Source organism: Capsicum annuum, chromosome 8 (genome assembly GCF_002878395.1).
Source record: "Capsicum annuum cultivar UCD-10X-F1 chromosome 8, UCD10Xv1.1, whole genome shotgun sequence".
NCBI lineage: Eukaryota > Viridiplantae > Streptophyta > Magnoliopsida > Solanales > Solanaceae > Capsicum > Capsicum annuum.
The window spans coordinates 146,770,575-146,786,821 of record NC_061118.1 but is presented as its reverse complement, the minus strand read 5'-3'; positions in this window follow the sequence as shown (position 1 = coordinate 146,786,821).

Below are 16,247 nucleotides of genomic sequence, written 5' to 3'. Positions count from 1 at the left end.
ATGTATGATGAAATTAAAGAATAGTGGCAGGAGATTGATTAAAGTGGTGAAGAATGGAAAAGGATGTTGGTCTGTGTGAAGTGGTGAAGGATAGGGCCATGGAAATGAAACAACACTGTCACTGTCATCATAATCAACATTAGAGTATCCACCACTGACAAAACCCATCTCTAACATCGGCCACTGGCACGAACAATTCTATATTTTCAATTGAATACCTCCTCAAAATCTTTAAGGTATAACGACTACATTCTTTAATAATCCAAATATACACCCCGAAAAGCTTTATCCTACCAATAAAATTTGAGCATGTGGGGACACTTTCTCCATTAGAAGAGATATTAAATTCACTTGAAACAATAATAAGGGGTAAATAATTACTTGTAAAATTTCAATGCTAAATTAAAGTAAGTTTTGAGTACGAGTTTAGAGATGTTTTTATGATTTTTTTTCTAATATATTTAAGACCACAAAATTAAAAGATATTTTGATATCTATCTTTACTTTTGTAAAATTCTCTTTAAGTTAAAATCATACAAGCAAATTAAAATAGAGTTCACGCTTCAAATATCCGGTCCTAAACGCGAGGTACGGTGTTGAAGAGCCTCACATTTGATACATAGGGAAATAATTAACTTTAGACCTGAAGAAAATGAAAGTACGCTCCTGTGCACTGGTTGAAAGAAGGAGAAGAATTCCACACGTATCTAACTAATAAAAATAAAAGAGTGTTCGATCAATTACTTGACTCTAAGAGCGGCAAATCAAAACCTACTCTTAAAAAGTTGTTGTATCGAAAAGTACATTATATATTTGCCCGTTAATAATAGAGGGAATTCGCTTCCCCTTATACAACACACTATAGTGAAAAAGTAATTTAACATATATATCTTGCTCGCATTAAGATTTAAAAGTTGTTCTCTTTTCTCACGAATCTATCAGTAAGTTATCACTAACTTTCCTCTATGAAATGCATTCCACATCTTTTATTTTAAATGTTTGTATATTTATTTAATTTCGTTTTTATATTACTTTTTGAAGAATATAATTATGCCTAGCAAAAGTCACATATCCTTAAAGCAAAAGAAATGGATTAAACGCATGCAGTTTCTTATTTGCTTTATAAAAGTTTGACTTGTTCATCTTAGAAGCAAATCTTCCTACTCTTAAAGTACCATTTTGCCTGCAAATCACTTTCTTCTTTCTAATATTTGAATTTTTAGAAAATTTATATCATTTTATTTAAAACAAAATAAGCCGTTTCATCAGAAAAGAACATTTATACTTTTCTACCGTACGTATTTAACGTTTAACAAGTAAAATAAAAGTTTAAATAAAGGCTATCATCACTGGAGAAAAAAAAATCATTTTGCTCATTCCACCTGAGTTTTTCGTTTCAAAGAAACCCTAAGTTATCAAATGTAATTAACAATATATCAGATATGCCTATTGATTTGAAGAGGTGTTTATTTCCCCCCCAAAACAGTTGCTCATGTAAGAATTAGAGCTAGATTGGGAGTTATTTAAACTTCGATGACTCTGTAATATGATTTTTGAGTTATTACAAAAAAATAAAAAAATTAAGATATGATGACATACAAATCTAAATTAGTCGGATTGTAAGTCAAATACATTAAAAAAAAATTAGCAAAACAATCAAATTGTTCTTCATGAACAAGATGTGTCATACAATTAATTTCTATTCAACTTTTCAAGTACTTAACAATTAGAGCAATTTCAGATATCATCATTCGAGAAGTACTAAATTTTGCTTTATCCATCTGACTTTTTCTCTGAAAGCTACCCAAAATGATCATCCAAATTTTATCCATATGGTCATTTAATAGTATATAATTTTTAAATACACTAATATGTTATAGCAAGTTGCATGTATATCTTAATTTTTGGTTTACTTACACCACTAAATATTAGGGGAGACTTGTACGTAATTACTTTCATGTACGTAACCTAATAGCGTAAAAGAATTTTGAAGCTGATCGTGAATAAAAAATAAAGAATCCGTACATCAAAAGGTTTGAGGTCAATTTATCTTTAAAGTCAATGAAATTGGAGAAGTCATTTGTACTGTAGTTTCTTACAATTATTATTATAGGATAAAAAATAAAATACTCAGCTGCCTAGTTGGGAAAGTTGAAAATTATGATTAGGAAGATTGTGTTAAGGACAAGCATTAATTGGTACCAATAAGGTTTGGTGAAGTAATCAGTACTCCTTCATTCATAATTAGAAATCTCAAGTTTGAGTCCCTCGAGTACGAAGTGATTTTTGTTAGAGAGTGTTTTACCCTCAAATATGGTACTTTCTAGTGCGAATTTGAATTTAGTTGAACTTTAATGTGGATGCCAGACATTGAGAGGAAAAAAAAAGACAAGCATTAATTAGGGTTAGGAGTATAATCTATAGGGATTTGCATTGGCTGTCATTCCCAGTGTTTGGTTGAGAATTTCTTAATTTTAGAAAGGGCATAAGTTGAATTTTCACTTCAAATTTGATAAATGTAGAAAGGAGGATTTTGTGTTAATTAAGCTGTTATCAGTGTAATTATTTGTTTGAGCTTCCATGGTAAAATTGGGCTTCCCAGGCCATTAGTATGGGCCGGACTACAGCCTATGTGTATGCTACTACTCAAGAGAAGGTTATCCCCTGTATAATTATGAAAAAATTACTTAAAAGAACAATTTAAATTTCAAAACTACTAAACATTCCTTCACTTTAAAAATATTATTTATATCCCAATATTTATTATTTTTATTAAAAATTAAGATACAAGTTAAAGGCTCCTTATCATATCTAATTCAGAATTTTGAAGTAAGGTAAATTTTTTTCCATAAAATCATATTCAATTTCTTCTAATTTTATCTGTCGATTTTATTTTTTTTCAAAAATCAATAATTAGACACTATTTTTATAAAGTGATTTTTTGGTGATTTTTGTTGAACAAAGTCTTTGATTATCATTTTTTTCAGTCTATATTGTTTCAGTCTAAGAAGATAACCAATCCATATTTGGGTTTGGCAACCCTGTATGGCCAATGATTGAGACACATTTTCACATATGCAATCATGTATTGCAGCAATGGCGTGGTTGACTTCTCCTTTGCCTTATCATAACATAAATATGAGCCTCAATTTGTTGAAGAAAACAGGAAAAAGGATAAATCTACCCTTTTATATGCATAAGGGGCAATATCTTTTTCATGATTAATGTAGGAGATATTGAACCAACCCCGTTTTGATCTGTAGTTTCAATGCTTTTCACTCATAACGTATCCAAAAGTTTATACAGAGATGAACTTTCAAAGTTATTTACATGTTCAGATCTGATAAATATTAGGCCTATATACATATTTAGATATGCATGATACGTTTTCAATTTCTTGTCTATCTGATTATTTGTTTATGATTTTATATGTATCTCGTGTTTATTAAGTATTATTGAAGTTAACATAACAAAAGATACATGTTTATAAGCTTATAGATACATATTGTATTATCTTATATCACTGGTATACTGTTTATGCATTTATATGTATCCCGTATTGTTTAACTTTTAGTGAAATAAGCATACCAATAGATACATGTTAGTAAGTTCAATGATACATATTGTAATATCTTGTATATTTGATTTTGTATTTATGTATTTTTTATGTATCTTTTGTTTTTTAAGTTTCATTGAAATGAGCATATCAAAAGACAAATGTATGTAAGCTTAAAGATACATATTGTATTATATTGTATCTCTGATTATTACTTTATGCATTTATATGTATCTCTTGTATTTTTAAGTTATATTGAAATAAGCATTCTGAAGATACATGTTAGTAAGCTTTGAAATACATATCGTGGAGGAGGTTTTATTATATGTATCTGTAGTATTTTTTTTTATGGAGTAGGGAATGCAACACAACAAGAAAAGTGCACTTGGTTAAAGCAGACTTAGATTTTCATATTCGTTTGAGATACGCATCACTTTTGTGTAAGTATGAATTTCAAAAGACGAAAAATAAAAACTTTAGTGAGAATGTAGACCCACCAAGGCCAAGGAGTAGCTTCATACCAACGGAAAAAGATCGCGTTCTGAATATTGAATAATTTGGTATTAGTTGAATATTTAAAACTTCTCATGAAGCTAGTTAATACTTTTCACTGTTATATACACTTTAAGTGTTGTTTTGGGGATTTTACAAAATATATGATAGAAAAGTAGTTCAAACATATCTGTGTATCTTTTATATATTTTTCTTGATGGCTCTTCAAGTTCCTTATGTATTATTGCTTTGCCACAGGTTTTAGTAATATCTATGTTGACTGCATTTTATATATTTATGTTATGTTGTACGAGATACATGTTAATTTTTTTGTATCTCATATGTTTTTAATGTATCTTGTTTAAAACAATGATTGCATAAATGTTTACTAGTCTGTATCTCGTCTAAAAACTATGGTTGCATAAATGTTTACTAGTTTGATGGTAAAGATGTTCTACTTTATCTGTGAAATTTTTAAATATTTTTTTTAATGGCTATGCAAATTTTGAAAAAAGTTGAAAATTTTATGTAAACATCAGTAAACATGTCGTTATATAGGTAATTTTTACTATATTAATACCAATAATGCGCAAAAGATTCATAGTTAATGGTAATATTCACAGATAGTTACCAAAAAAAAATAAAAAAATTCATAGTTGTAGGTAGTTCCCCAAATCTATATAGACATGATTAACATTTATTCATTTGATTGTACTTTAGGGGAATTGCAGAAACTTTGGTGAAAGGACGTATAGTCAAACTATCCAGCACTAGCATTTGATTGTAAAACACCTTTTGGGTATAGTCAATTCAATGTAAACTAACAAATGCTCACTTCAAGATTTTCTACACTTGAAATATGTTAAATCTTGCCATTTTCATTATTAAGATGCCACAACATCAACATCGATAAATTGTAATTGTATCAATAAAAAAAAGATTGAATAAAGCAACATATAAATCTAATAATTATTGTGACATTTATATGAATACGAAACGAATATACACTTGAAGAATCAATATAATTTCTTAGTTAATAAATAAATATTTTTTAAGTATTACTACTGTAGTACTTATGTTAGTAGCTCTATTCCATTTTTATTTTTTTGGTTTAAAGTATTGTACACCTGTGATTTATAGCATATGCAAATGCAAGTGTATCCATATGTTATAAAATATATTTGTAAGAGATACATATTAGTAATATTATTAGATACATATTTAAACTACATTTGAAAGAGATACATTTAGTAAGTTATACGAGATACATATTTAAACCACATTAAAAAGAGATGCATATTAGGAAGTTACATGAGATACATATTTAAACTACCAATAATTATTGATATACATAGCAATAAGTTATAAAAGATACATACATTAAAGTACAATATAAGATATACTTCATGTAATTTAAAATATTTAAAAAGAGATACATTTTTATGAAAAGGTACAATTTTTTTTTAAAAAATACCATCATATATGAAACAAATTATCATAAAAAATACATATATTAAAATATAAGTATTACATTCTGTTACTACTATATTTTTTTTATATAGTAGATACAACTTTAAAGTAGAGATATAAATTTAGATTATCAAAGACAAAAGTTACGTATACGAGACAAATATTTCTCCAAAGCCAACGAATTCGAACAATTAGAAGTATCACAAACTATTTTTGCAACTTCTTTACAAGAATTCTCCAAACACATAACTGCCCCAATTTCACCTTCAAACAACATCTCCATTTCATCTTTATCGACTGTGGTGATTATTAGTGGATACATTCTAAAATCGTGCATACTTTTCTTAACCTCAATGTACAACTTCATGCCCATATCATTCCAAATCAACAATGGAACTGCATTACCTACAACAACGTATCGAGCCTCAAATTTTTCGCTATTTTCATCAATTTAAAGTTCAATGACAATGGCCGAAATCAATTTTTCATAATTAACATGTTCGTCTATAACAATGCCATAACTCTTATAGCTTCATATTTGACATCATTAATCCAAACATCAGAATGACGTAAAAGAACAGAAATATTCATTGAAAATAGATGAAACAGAAATGATGAACAATGACAAAAAGAAATAACACGGCTGGACAATGATTTAATAACACTGTTAATTTAATGCTTTTTATCCATTTAGTTCCTTGATTTAAGCAATTTTATTAAATGTTAAGGTGTATCTTTAGCTTGTATCTCGTTTAAATTAAATGTATCTGAAATAGAAAATAATGAGATTTTATGAGATTTCGAAAAAAATAAAAAAAACATGTAAATAAGGGCAAACTAGTCGGTATTTACGTAAATTATACTATAATTATTAGATTGAAAAATAGAAATTTCAGCAACACTTTAAGATAATTGCATTGATAACTTTTTATTTGAAAGTTATAACAACTTTTTAAAATGTATATTATTTTTATTTTATTTTCAAAATTCGGTATTTAATTTTATATATTAAAATTAGTTTCATATTTATAGAATTGTAATCAATCTTCTCCTTAAATAGTGTATTTATAGGATTGTAATCAATCTTCTCCTTAAATAGTGTGTTGACAGTATTTTCGTTCTCTCTCCCTGTCAATCAAATCCTCCATAGATAACCATAAATTTCATCTTTTTTATCACAAATTTTTCTTACTTTTTCTATTATTGAAGAATCAGATGTATTGTCATTTTTTTTATATATCTTGATTTTTTTTTTTTTTTAAGTATGAAAGATGACAGTGTTCGTCCTCATTCAACCTTAGTTTAATAGAATTTTGATCAAAGAGATAATCACAATGTGTATGAAATATATATAAATTTGTATCACCTATATTGAATATCACAATTCATAGATACCAGTTTATATATGTATTACATATACATTTCATACAAATGTAACGAAATCACTTTGTAAATCGATTTCATTCAATTTATAATCTAAAGTATATCTACTTAATTAAATATCACAATTCATAGAATTTGTAAATAACTTGGTATTAAAAAAAGATTAAGTAAAACAATTTGTATATCTAGTCCATTCATATAAAATATAAAACTAAGCATTCGCACATAAGCATTGTCCTGACTTTTAATTCAATATCATCTTCATCCACTAAAAAACATTAGCAATTGTCAAATTCATAAAACTCGTCAATATCAATTCCACGCCTTGAGAACTCAAAAAAAAAAACCTAAGTATGAAATGAGTATATTAATTGACTTCAACGAACTTTTATCAAATTAATTCATGAATATCGTATTATGTATTATTTTCATACACTAAATAAAGTCATAAGAATACATTATTTGTATGTAGAATCTTATATATCAATTTAATAAATTGAGACCCCCCAAATTGAAAATCATTTAAAATATGACTTTTATGATTTATAAACTGATTTCAATTTAATCTTTTAAAATAATTCATGATATTAGATTGTACAATTTTTATGGATTAAAAATACCGGTGGCATTCCATCTTCCTCCATGCATCACAAGTAGAGGATGTAAACTACCATCATCTTTTTTAGTTCGGATTCAAAAAATACATAAAATAACATACTTAAGTATTAAATTACAAAAAATAACAACACTTTTAGCAAATTACATTTTGTAGCATATGTATTTGTATTTTTGTAGCAACAATTTTCAAAAATACAAAATACATATCGATCATAAGGGCAGTAAAAATCATATGTATTTGTATTTTTGTAGCAACAGTTTGCAAAAATACAAAATACAACTTGCTATATTATGAAATTATGAAACTGTTGCTATGAAACTCATAATTAAGGGGATAAGTATGCTATTTCTAAATTTTGCCCTTTTGATAATGAATAAAAAAATTATACGTTGTTAATGAAGGGGAGAACCGTTTGTGAGAGAAAAAGGAATGATTGATATCCTAATAATAATTGCACATCTTTTCGTATGGTTAGAAAGTCTTTTTTTTTCTTATATGTAATTTGTATTTTCTTCTTAATATTAATTTTAAAAAATATATATTTTTTGTAAATCATTTTTTGCTATAACTTTCAAAGTTAAAAATATTGCTATAGGTTGCAATTTTCAATTTAAGGAGTGGTATACGGGTTTTTTTCCTACATCAAAGGATGATGTCTAATGGCTTACCTTATACCATTACAAGGCCACTATTCTTCCTTGAGATAATTGTTTAGTAAATGATAAGATCTATTTTTATTTGTAATCTATAAGCATTTCAGATCACGATCCAACGATCTATTTTGAATAAACTGAAAATATTGTGAGAAAATACTTAATCATGGTATAAAATTTTGTAAGTTATTTCTACTATTTATAAGTGGAAGTCCTTGGTACTATCAAAGGTACTTATATAGTTGTACGTTTTAATTGGCTCATTGATGCTCACACCAGCCAAGTGTCCAAGTATACGTGTCATGTGTGTAATTTTTAACTTTTTGCCCTCTTCTACTTTTTCATCGACTCTCTCTGTTTCTCTTATTGGTAGTTTCTCTCTATTTTGTTGCTTTCAAACTATTTTTTATTTTCTCTGATTGCTTCTCTTTTATTTTTCTAGGTTCAATCAATTTTTTTCTCCTTTTAGTTGATATATATTGAAAAATGTTGCACATGCATGCATAATTGCATATGTATTTGAGAGTTTTCTTCTTTCAAATTTCTCAATTTCAGATCTAGAAAGGTCTTGATGGTGTGGTTTATGTGATTTAGTTCTGATTCTGGTGAGTTTTTGTCTATTTGAGTTTTTTCCTTTACATGCAATTATTATATGAAGGAATTTTGACAAGTATCTAATCGTTTCTCTGTATCATGAATCACTTTTTGTTGGATTTCACATGCAGACAGATACTATTTTTAATTTGCATATTAATGTATTTAGGGTTTTTGATAATATGCCTAAATAAACTATTTTTAAGAAAAGACACTTATTTTCTATTGTTCTGAGTTTTCTTTGTTTTATTTATTTTTTCGTTATTACTTATATTAATTTACTGTTTATGGTAATTTTTATTTTTTTTTTCTCTTTTCAATCTGTATATTAGCAAAAAATTTTACCCATACATCTATTTGTAGTTCGGAGAATTTCTCAATTCGTGTTTCAAGTTTTTTGGTGTGTACTTTATTTTTATCACTGTGTTGTACTTTTACTGATGCACAAGGTGCGTAAATGTTTTACTGAATTTTGTATATGCACATATAATTTGACTGCGTAGGCTATATCATTGGATACTATAAGTCAAAGCTAAAGTATTATTCAGCTTTTGTTGAACAAAAAAATTAGGTATAGTAAAACTATTTATAGAATAGGCGTTTACTTTTTACTAAAATTCTAAATTTTGCTTTTTTTTTTTTTTTTTTTGAGTTTGTACCATAGTGTCTTTAAAGAAACAGATTTTCAATTTAAGGTTTGCCGCTGCTAATTTTAGTAGATACATTTCCATCTGAATAATGTGATAACTTGGTCTTTCACTTTGTTTTAGCTCACACTTTTCTCCCGTTTGTATTTAACTTATATAGTAATTTTTTAATTTTATCTAAGATGACACTAATAATTGCTCCCTAAAATGTAGGAGGCTTGGTGAGGTTTTTATACATCAATGGTAACTGAAACATTATTTTTTACGCTCAGGTATAAACTTGATATGCTACTGATGATGTTGATGATGATTTGTAGGTTATCTCGACGCTGCAAACTTGAACTTTGTTAATTTGAGTAATTAAAAGAATCTAAAAATATGAATCTGTTTAAGCTTTTATTGTAATTGTATGAAAAAGGTTCTTTGGGATACAACTATTGTCACACCCCTTTTTCGCTCGAAAGCCGAGTCAAAGGATTTTTTCAATTAAAGTGACGGTTTTGAATAGAGATTATTTTATTTACAGAGTCGCCACTTGGAATTGAGTTATGGTGTTCCAAGTCACCTAATCAAAAGGAAATGACTCTTTTATCTTGGTCTGCGAAAACAAAAGATCGTGTAAGAAATTTTATTGACCGGGGGAAGGTGTGAGGCACCCTCGAGTCCCGTGGTTCTAATACGGTCGCTTTATTGACTTATACTTAACTTAAACTATTTTGGATACACTATGTTAGGGTCTAAATTCGCTCATTTTAATATACTAAAACTATTTAAAACTCTTGTATTATATTGGTGAAAATTAATTTTAGAAAATATTTGTCAAGGTGCATTATAACATCCTTGGATTATTTTTAAATATCTCAGAAAGATGTGTGTGTTGCATTCTTAATTGCGACAAAAATTTTAAACGTGTATAAAATTTGTTTAGCATTAAAAGCATTGGTTAGCCTATTATAAATCAAGACATCTAAACTTAATCTTTTCTTTAAAAACAGTAACAATTTTTCCTATTCTTTTATCCTCTCTTTTGATTTTTCTTTTAGATTTGCAATGAGTCTTGAATTAATCTGCAACTCGCTTCATTTCATCACATTAAACTATCCGGGCACTAAATAGTAGTATAAAACCAAATTTTCTTTTTCCTCCATTAATGCTACATGATAATTTTTATTTTATTATTATTATTTTTAAAATATCTATCTATATATAATAAGAGAGGTAAAAACGACAAGTGTCAACATTACAAAAATCCTACTTACAAAAATAATTAAACATTAAACATAATTATTAAAAAATAAAAAATATATAAACTAATCTGCAGATTAACTACCCTATATAAACTGATATTATAACTTCTCACATTCTCCGCTCTCTGCATCATCGTCCATAACTTCCTGATATTTCTCTTTCTATTCTCCTTCAACCAGTGTTTGTCTCTATCTCAATGGATACAAGCAAATTTCACTTTTTTTCTTGTGAAAAATCTTCCAACTAGAAGATTACTTCAGTATTTGTTTTTGGGTAGAACACTAGGTTGTGTTCTGTTTGCAGTTTTTCTTTCATGCCTTAAAATCTAGAATAAACTAATAAACTAAATAAATTTCTGAAATTGCTACAAACAAATAATACTCTTTTTAGCTGCACATTTGACGGGTGTTTGCAAAAGGAGTACGAAAGGTGGGAGAGAAAATGGGTAACATGAAGGACGAGAAGATAAAGCATAAGAGAAATTCTCCTTCTCCATGAGTTTTTTTACATTCGAATATGTCGCAAGGTGTGTCTCATATTTTATTCACATTCAATTATGATTTCAGTCTCCAAAACTTAATATTAATCCTTGAAAAGTATACTGAATTTATTTTCTTGCAGTACTCTAATTCAGACACTATAATTTATTTACGTGATCAAGTAAATTTAAATTTTGTTATAATTTATTAATAGTGTGTTTACTTTTTCATTTTTGTTATAATTTAAATTTTGTTACATAGTTTTATCATTTTTTTTAATTCTTACTGCTTTAAGATTTTTAATCAACGTTTCATTTCTCACTCAATATTACATCTTGATGAATTACCTTGACATTTTGCTAAAATAACGGTGTGTGAAACGGTCGTATCACAAGTAAGTTTTGTTTCTGTTTTAAGTTTTGTTTCTGTTTTCTTGCCTTTCTATTTTTATATTTCATTTTCAAATAGCTCTTCTATAAATTTAAGGATCTGCTTATCCACAGAAAAAAAATGGTTTATGGGCTTTGATTTACAAAAAAATCATCTAAAAATTACACAAATACACAACTTATGTTTTCAATATTACAAAAAATTCCAATACTCTAAATATATTACAAAAATCTCAACATATACACAGAATGTTATGTATATGTCGGCTATGTTATGTATATTAATAGGGAGAGAGAGTAAAAGTAATTAAAAAAGTGGGAGAGAGTGTAATTACTTCCAAAAGGGTTGATATTTTTGTTATTTATATAAAAATCATTCATAATTAGAGGCTTTACTATACACTTATTCTCAATAAATGTTCAAATTCTTCAAAAATGTTGTTGCATCTGTGTAGGATTCTCCAAACGTATCCATCAACATTTTACAAAAGCGAACATGCAATCATCGTTTAAGTGATCTGATCATTTAAATTATTTTTTCATTGTCAGTACATAAAATTTAAACTCGAGATTAAAATGCAGAATACAACACTAGTGCCACCACCAGGAGCCATAGGAAAACAAGCAGTAGCATTTAGAATATCAAAACAAGCAGTAGCATTTAGAATATCAGCAGATACAACAACATTTATAGGGTGCAAATTCTTGGGAGCACAAGATACACTTTATGATCATTTGGGAAGACATTATGTAAGTTTAGTATTTTCCATAACAAAAAGGCTTGTTTTTGTGTATTTTCCCTTCTACTTGAAAGATAATCTTATTATTATACAAGTAAAAAGTCTTGATCTATTCTCAAATGAATCATTATGTATAACAATGCATAACCTGCATTTGAAGACATGACATTGGATATAGTTGTGAAGTTTAGCTTATAAAACATTACAAATTTAAATACTTAAGTTGCTTTAAGAATTATCATATGTTGTATAGCATTTGGTCTATCCGAGTTGCTTTAAGAATTATCATATGTTGTATAGCATTTGGTCTATCCTAACTGAGATAACCTTTATAGTAGAGAGGTGCATCATTTAAGATTTGACATCACTTACGTTTAACATTTTTGAGATATTGACCTCTGATGTTAGTTTTTGTTTGACTCTCTTATTTGTTCCTAAGCCGCGAGTCTACTAAAAAACCAATCTCTCTACTTCATCTTTGAGGTAGAGATAAGGTTTGCGTATACTCAACTGTCTCAAAACTTCACTGTGTGGGACTACACTGATATGTTATTTTTGTTGTCTCTTATTTGTCCTTTGAAATCACTATCCATTTTTGTGACAACTATGTATATTCTCTATATCACTTTCAACTTTTTTTTTCTTTTTGACCTTTTTTAGGAAAGTAAATAATTGATAGTTCTATCCTATGTTAGTCGGCAAATGTTTGTGCTAACAAGAAATATTAGAAGCAATGTATTCATCTAATCTGTACATAAATGCTATAAAAGTTGTATTAATAAAATGGAGCATTTTATTAATAAACTAGTAAATTGATTCGCGCTTCATGCGATTATGAAAAAAGGTAAAATATCAATAATATTATTAAATATAATTTATAAAATTTAATTTGAAGAAATGTTTAGTAGACTTCTAACATATTTATAATTGATTTCGTAGAGGTAAATGTTTGGCCAGTAATTACCAAACTTTTAATAAAGTCAAAAAGTCACAATTTTAAACCAAAAGAAGCTATAAACTTATGACAATCAAAAACTCATATAAAAATAAAATAAAGAGAAATCATAGGGAGAACATATGAAAAAATAAATAATGTGACTCATTTTTGCAACCTCAACCATAATAAAAAAATAGAAGAAAAAATATGTGAAATTAATGAACAATCTTACGAGTTTTTGTCGATATCCAATTCCATAATATTGAACACCAATTAATAGTCTTCATCTAATTTTCCGACTGAGCATGAATATAATAAATATAAAAAACATAACAACTTAAAAAAAATAATGCGACCATTTCTAAAAAGTCTTACAATGCCTCTATTTAAGGGCTAACAATTAACAATTTATAACAAAAGAGATTCGAAGAACAATACTTAACCGCGTGCCTACATCTATATAATGGATATTTTGTTTTAATGTTTGGGTGTATTCAAATTTGTTTGTTTGTTTATATATTTTTTATATGTTTAAATTGAATTCTGAATGTTAGTATTAATTTGTAATGGTTGATTTTTCAAATGAATATTTTATATCCTAAATTTTCTATAATTGTGTTCAATTTTTTCTATTTGATACTATCTTTTTTAATTTTCAAAAACAAAAATATAAATGTTTTTAGTTTTATCAAGTATATACATTTTGAATATAAAAAAATAAATAATTCAATATCACTCTTACGGCCTTAATCATTAAAAATTAAAATAAAAAATATATGAATTGATGTTCAATCTTCATAACTCTTGTCGATATTTACTATCACAACTAAATAACCTTCATCTTATTCCTCAAGTCAAATTTTAACATGGATGTAATAAACATCGAAAATATTATAACGCCGAAAGATAATGCGGTTAATGTTTACAATGTCTTACAATATTTCTATTTGTAAACTATACTATGAAACAGTAAATAATGTCATGAATATGGCTATTAATTATTTCAGGGGTTATGATAACGAAAAATTTTGGTGACTTTTTAGTTTCTTAACATTGAATATATAATATAATTAAGAGAAATAAATGAGTTATTTTTAATTTATTGTAATCTAGAACATAAATGAGAAAAAATAAAGAAAATTTCAAATAATAGAATAAAAATAAACTTACTTCATGACCAAAGAAAAATGTCATATCTCTTCTGTTATTCGTACTTTTATTATTATCCGTAGTTGTATATTTAAAAAACTAAAAAAGTTATATAACAAAATATCAATAAATTTTATTTTAGCAATAAAATAATCAATTGAAGAGTATTTCATGTTTTCCTTTGATACAAAGTGTAAAATTAGGTTATAAAATTTTGTTTTTGAAGAATACATATCTTATTTTTGGATAAATTAAAAACAAAAATACATACATACATACATACATATACATACATACATACATACATACATACATACATACATACATACATACATACATATATATATATATATATATATATATATATATCTTAATCATTCAGACTTCTACTTTTTGAATGGGTTCAATTTTTTGTCACAACCTTTTTACTTGACTGACATAGTTTAATGTTACTTTATGGCAAATTTTTTTAAAATTTTAATATTTTGAGAAAACATACTCAATTGAGGCGTTTAATTATGAAAGTAGTTGAGTTTTATATAAGAAAATAAAATGAAAAATTATGAGGATTAAAATTAAATAAATGTGAGCTTTAGTGATATAAACATAAATGTAAGTTAGAGAGAATTGAACAAAAAGAAGAAAAATGCTCTATTACTTCTAAGTGGTTTATATGCTCCATTGCTTTCAATAATAACCTTAAAGTTCTTGATGTCAAATAATAAATCTTTATTCAGAATTTTCTTCAATTTGTATACCAGATTTTCCTTATTTCAACATGCATTAATTCCATCTAGCCAAATAAAAACTTTAGTGACTATCCAAAGACATAATAAAAAATTTATAATTAATTAAAATGAGATCAAAATACCTTCTAGTATAAAAATCATATCCAAAGTAATAAACTCAACTCACTATTTCTCTCGGTACTAACGGATTCTCACATCCTAAAAACTCCCTCACAAGTCAATCGTTTCTACTATAATTTGTAAATCAAGAAAGAATTAAAAAAACATGTGTTGCATAGGTAGAAAGAACTTGCAGAAAAATATAATATTCAGAAGGGACTCAAAAAAAACATGTGGCCTTTAAAATATCTGCTTCACATTTGATTTAGTGCAAAAATCCAAACAAAAAGTAGTAAGCAAAAATACAAATCTTAAGCAAATGTTAACCTAAAAGGCCATATTGTTGCTTAAACTTGATTTGTACAACTCTATCTTTTATATATGTAAAGGAAGGTGGAAATGAACATTGTAGCAATATGGAAGAATTTGCAGATTATGTACTATCCCATTACAATGGAGTATTATATATTCACTATAAGAGACCTTCCACATTACTAACTCCTCAACTCTTCCTCATTCTTAAAATTATTATATAATTAATAGAGTTAAATATAGTGACTTTTGAATTTTCTTTAAACACATAAATATTTAAATGGAGGAAAAAACTCAATTAATATCGAAAAAACCACAAAAAAAAAAGAAGATAAATGGCGTTGGAGGCCTCTAAGGCATGCCACATAGGATGGACTAACATTCTCTTTTAAATATATATATTGATAGGATGTTAATATTTTATTAATACTCTTTAACAAGTAATGCAAAGTGTTGTATAGGTGAATTCACACAAGATATTTGACATTGAAATTCATGGAATTTTATTATGGGCTTCAATGGGATTCTTGATGCCTGCTGGAATACTCACAAAAAGACTCCTACACAGAGGAATGTAGCAGAACAAAACTCAAAATTCTCTTTTATGTTCATGGAACTCTTCAGCTAATTAATACTTTCTCCGTCTCTATTTATTGTCTGATCTTGAATTGATATGGAGTTTAAGAAAGTAAAGCGTTGTCAAAGAAAAGAAAGAGACATTCTTTTCGAAA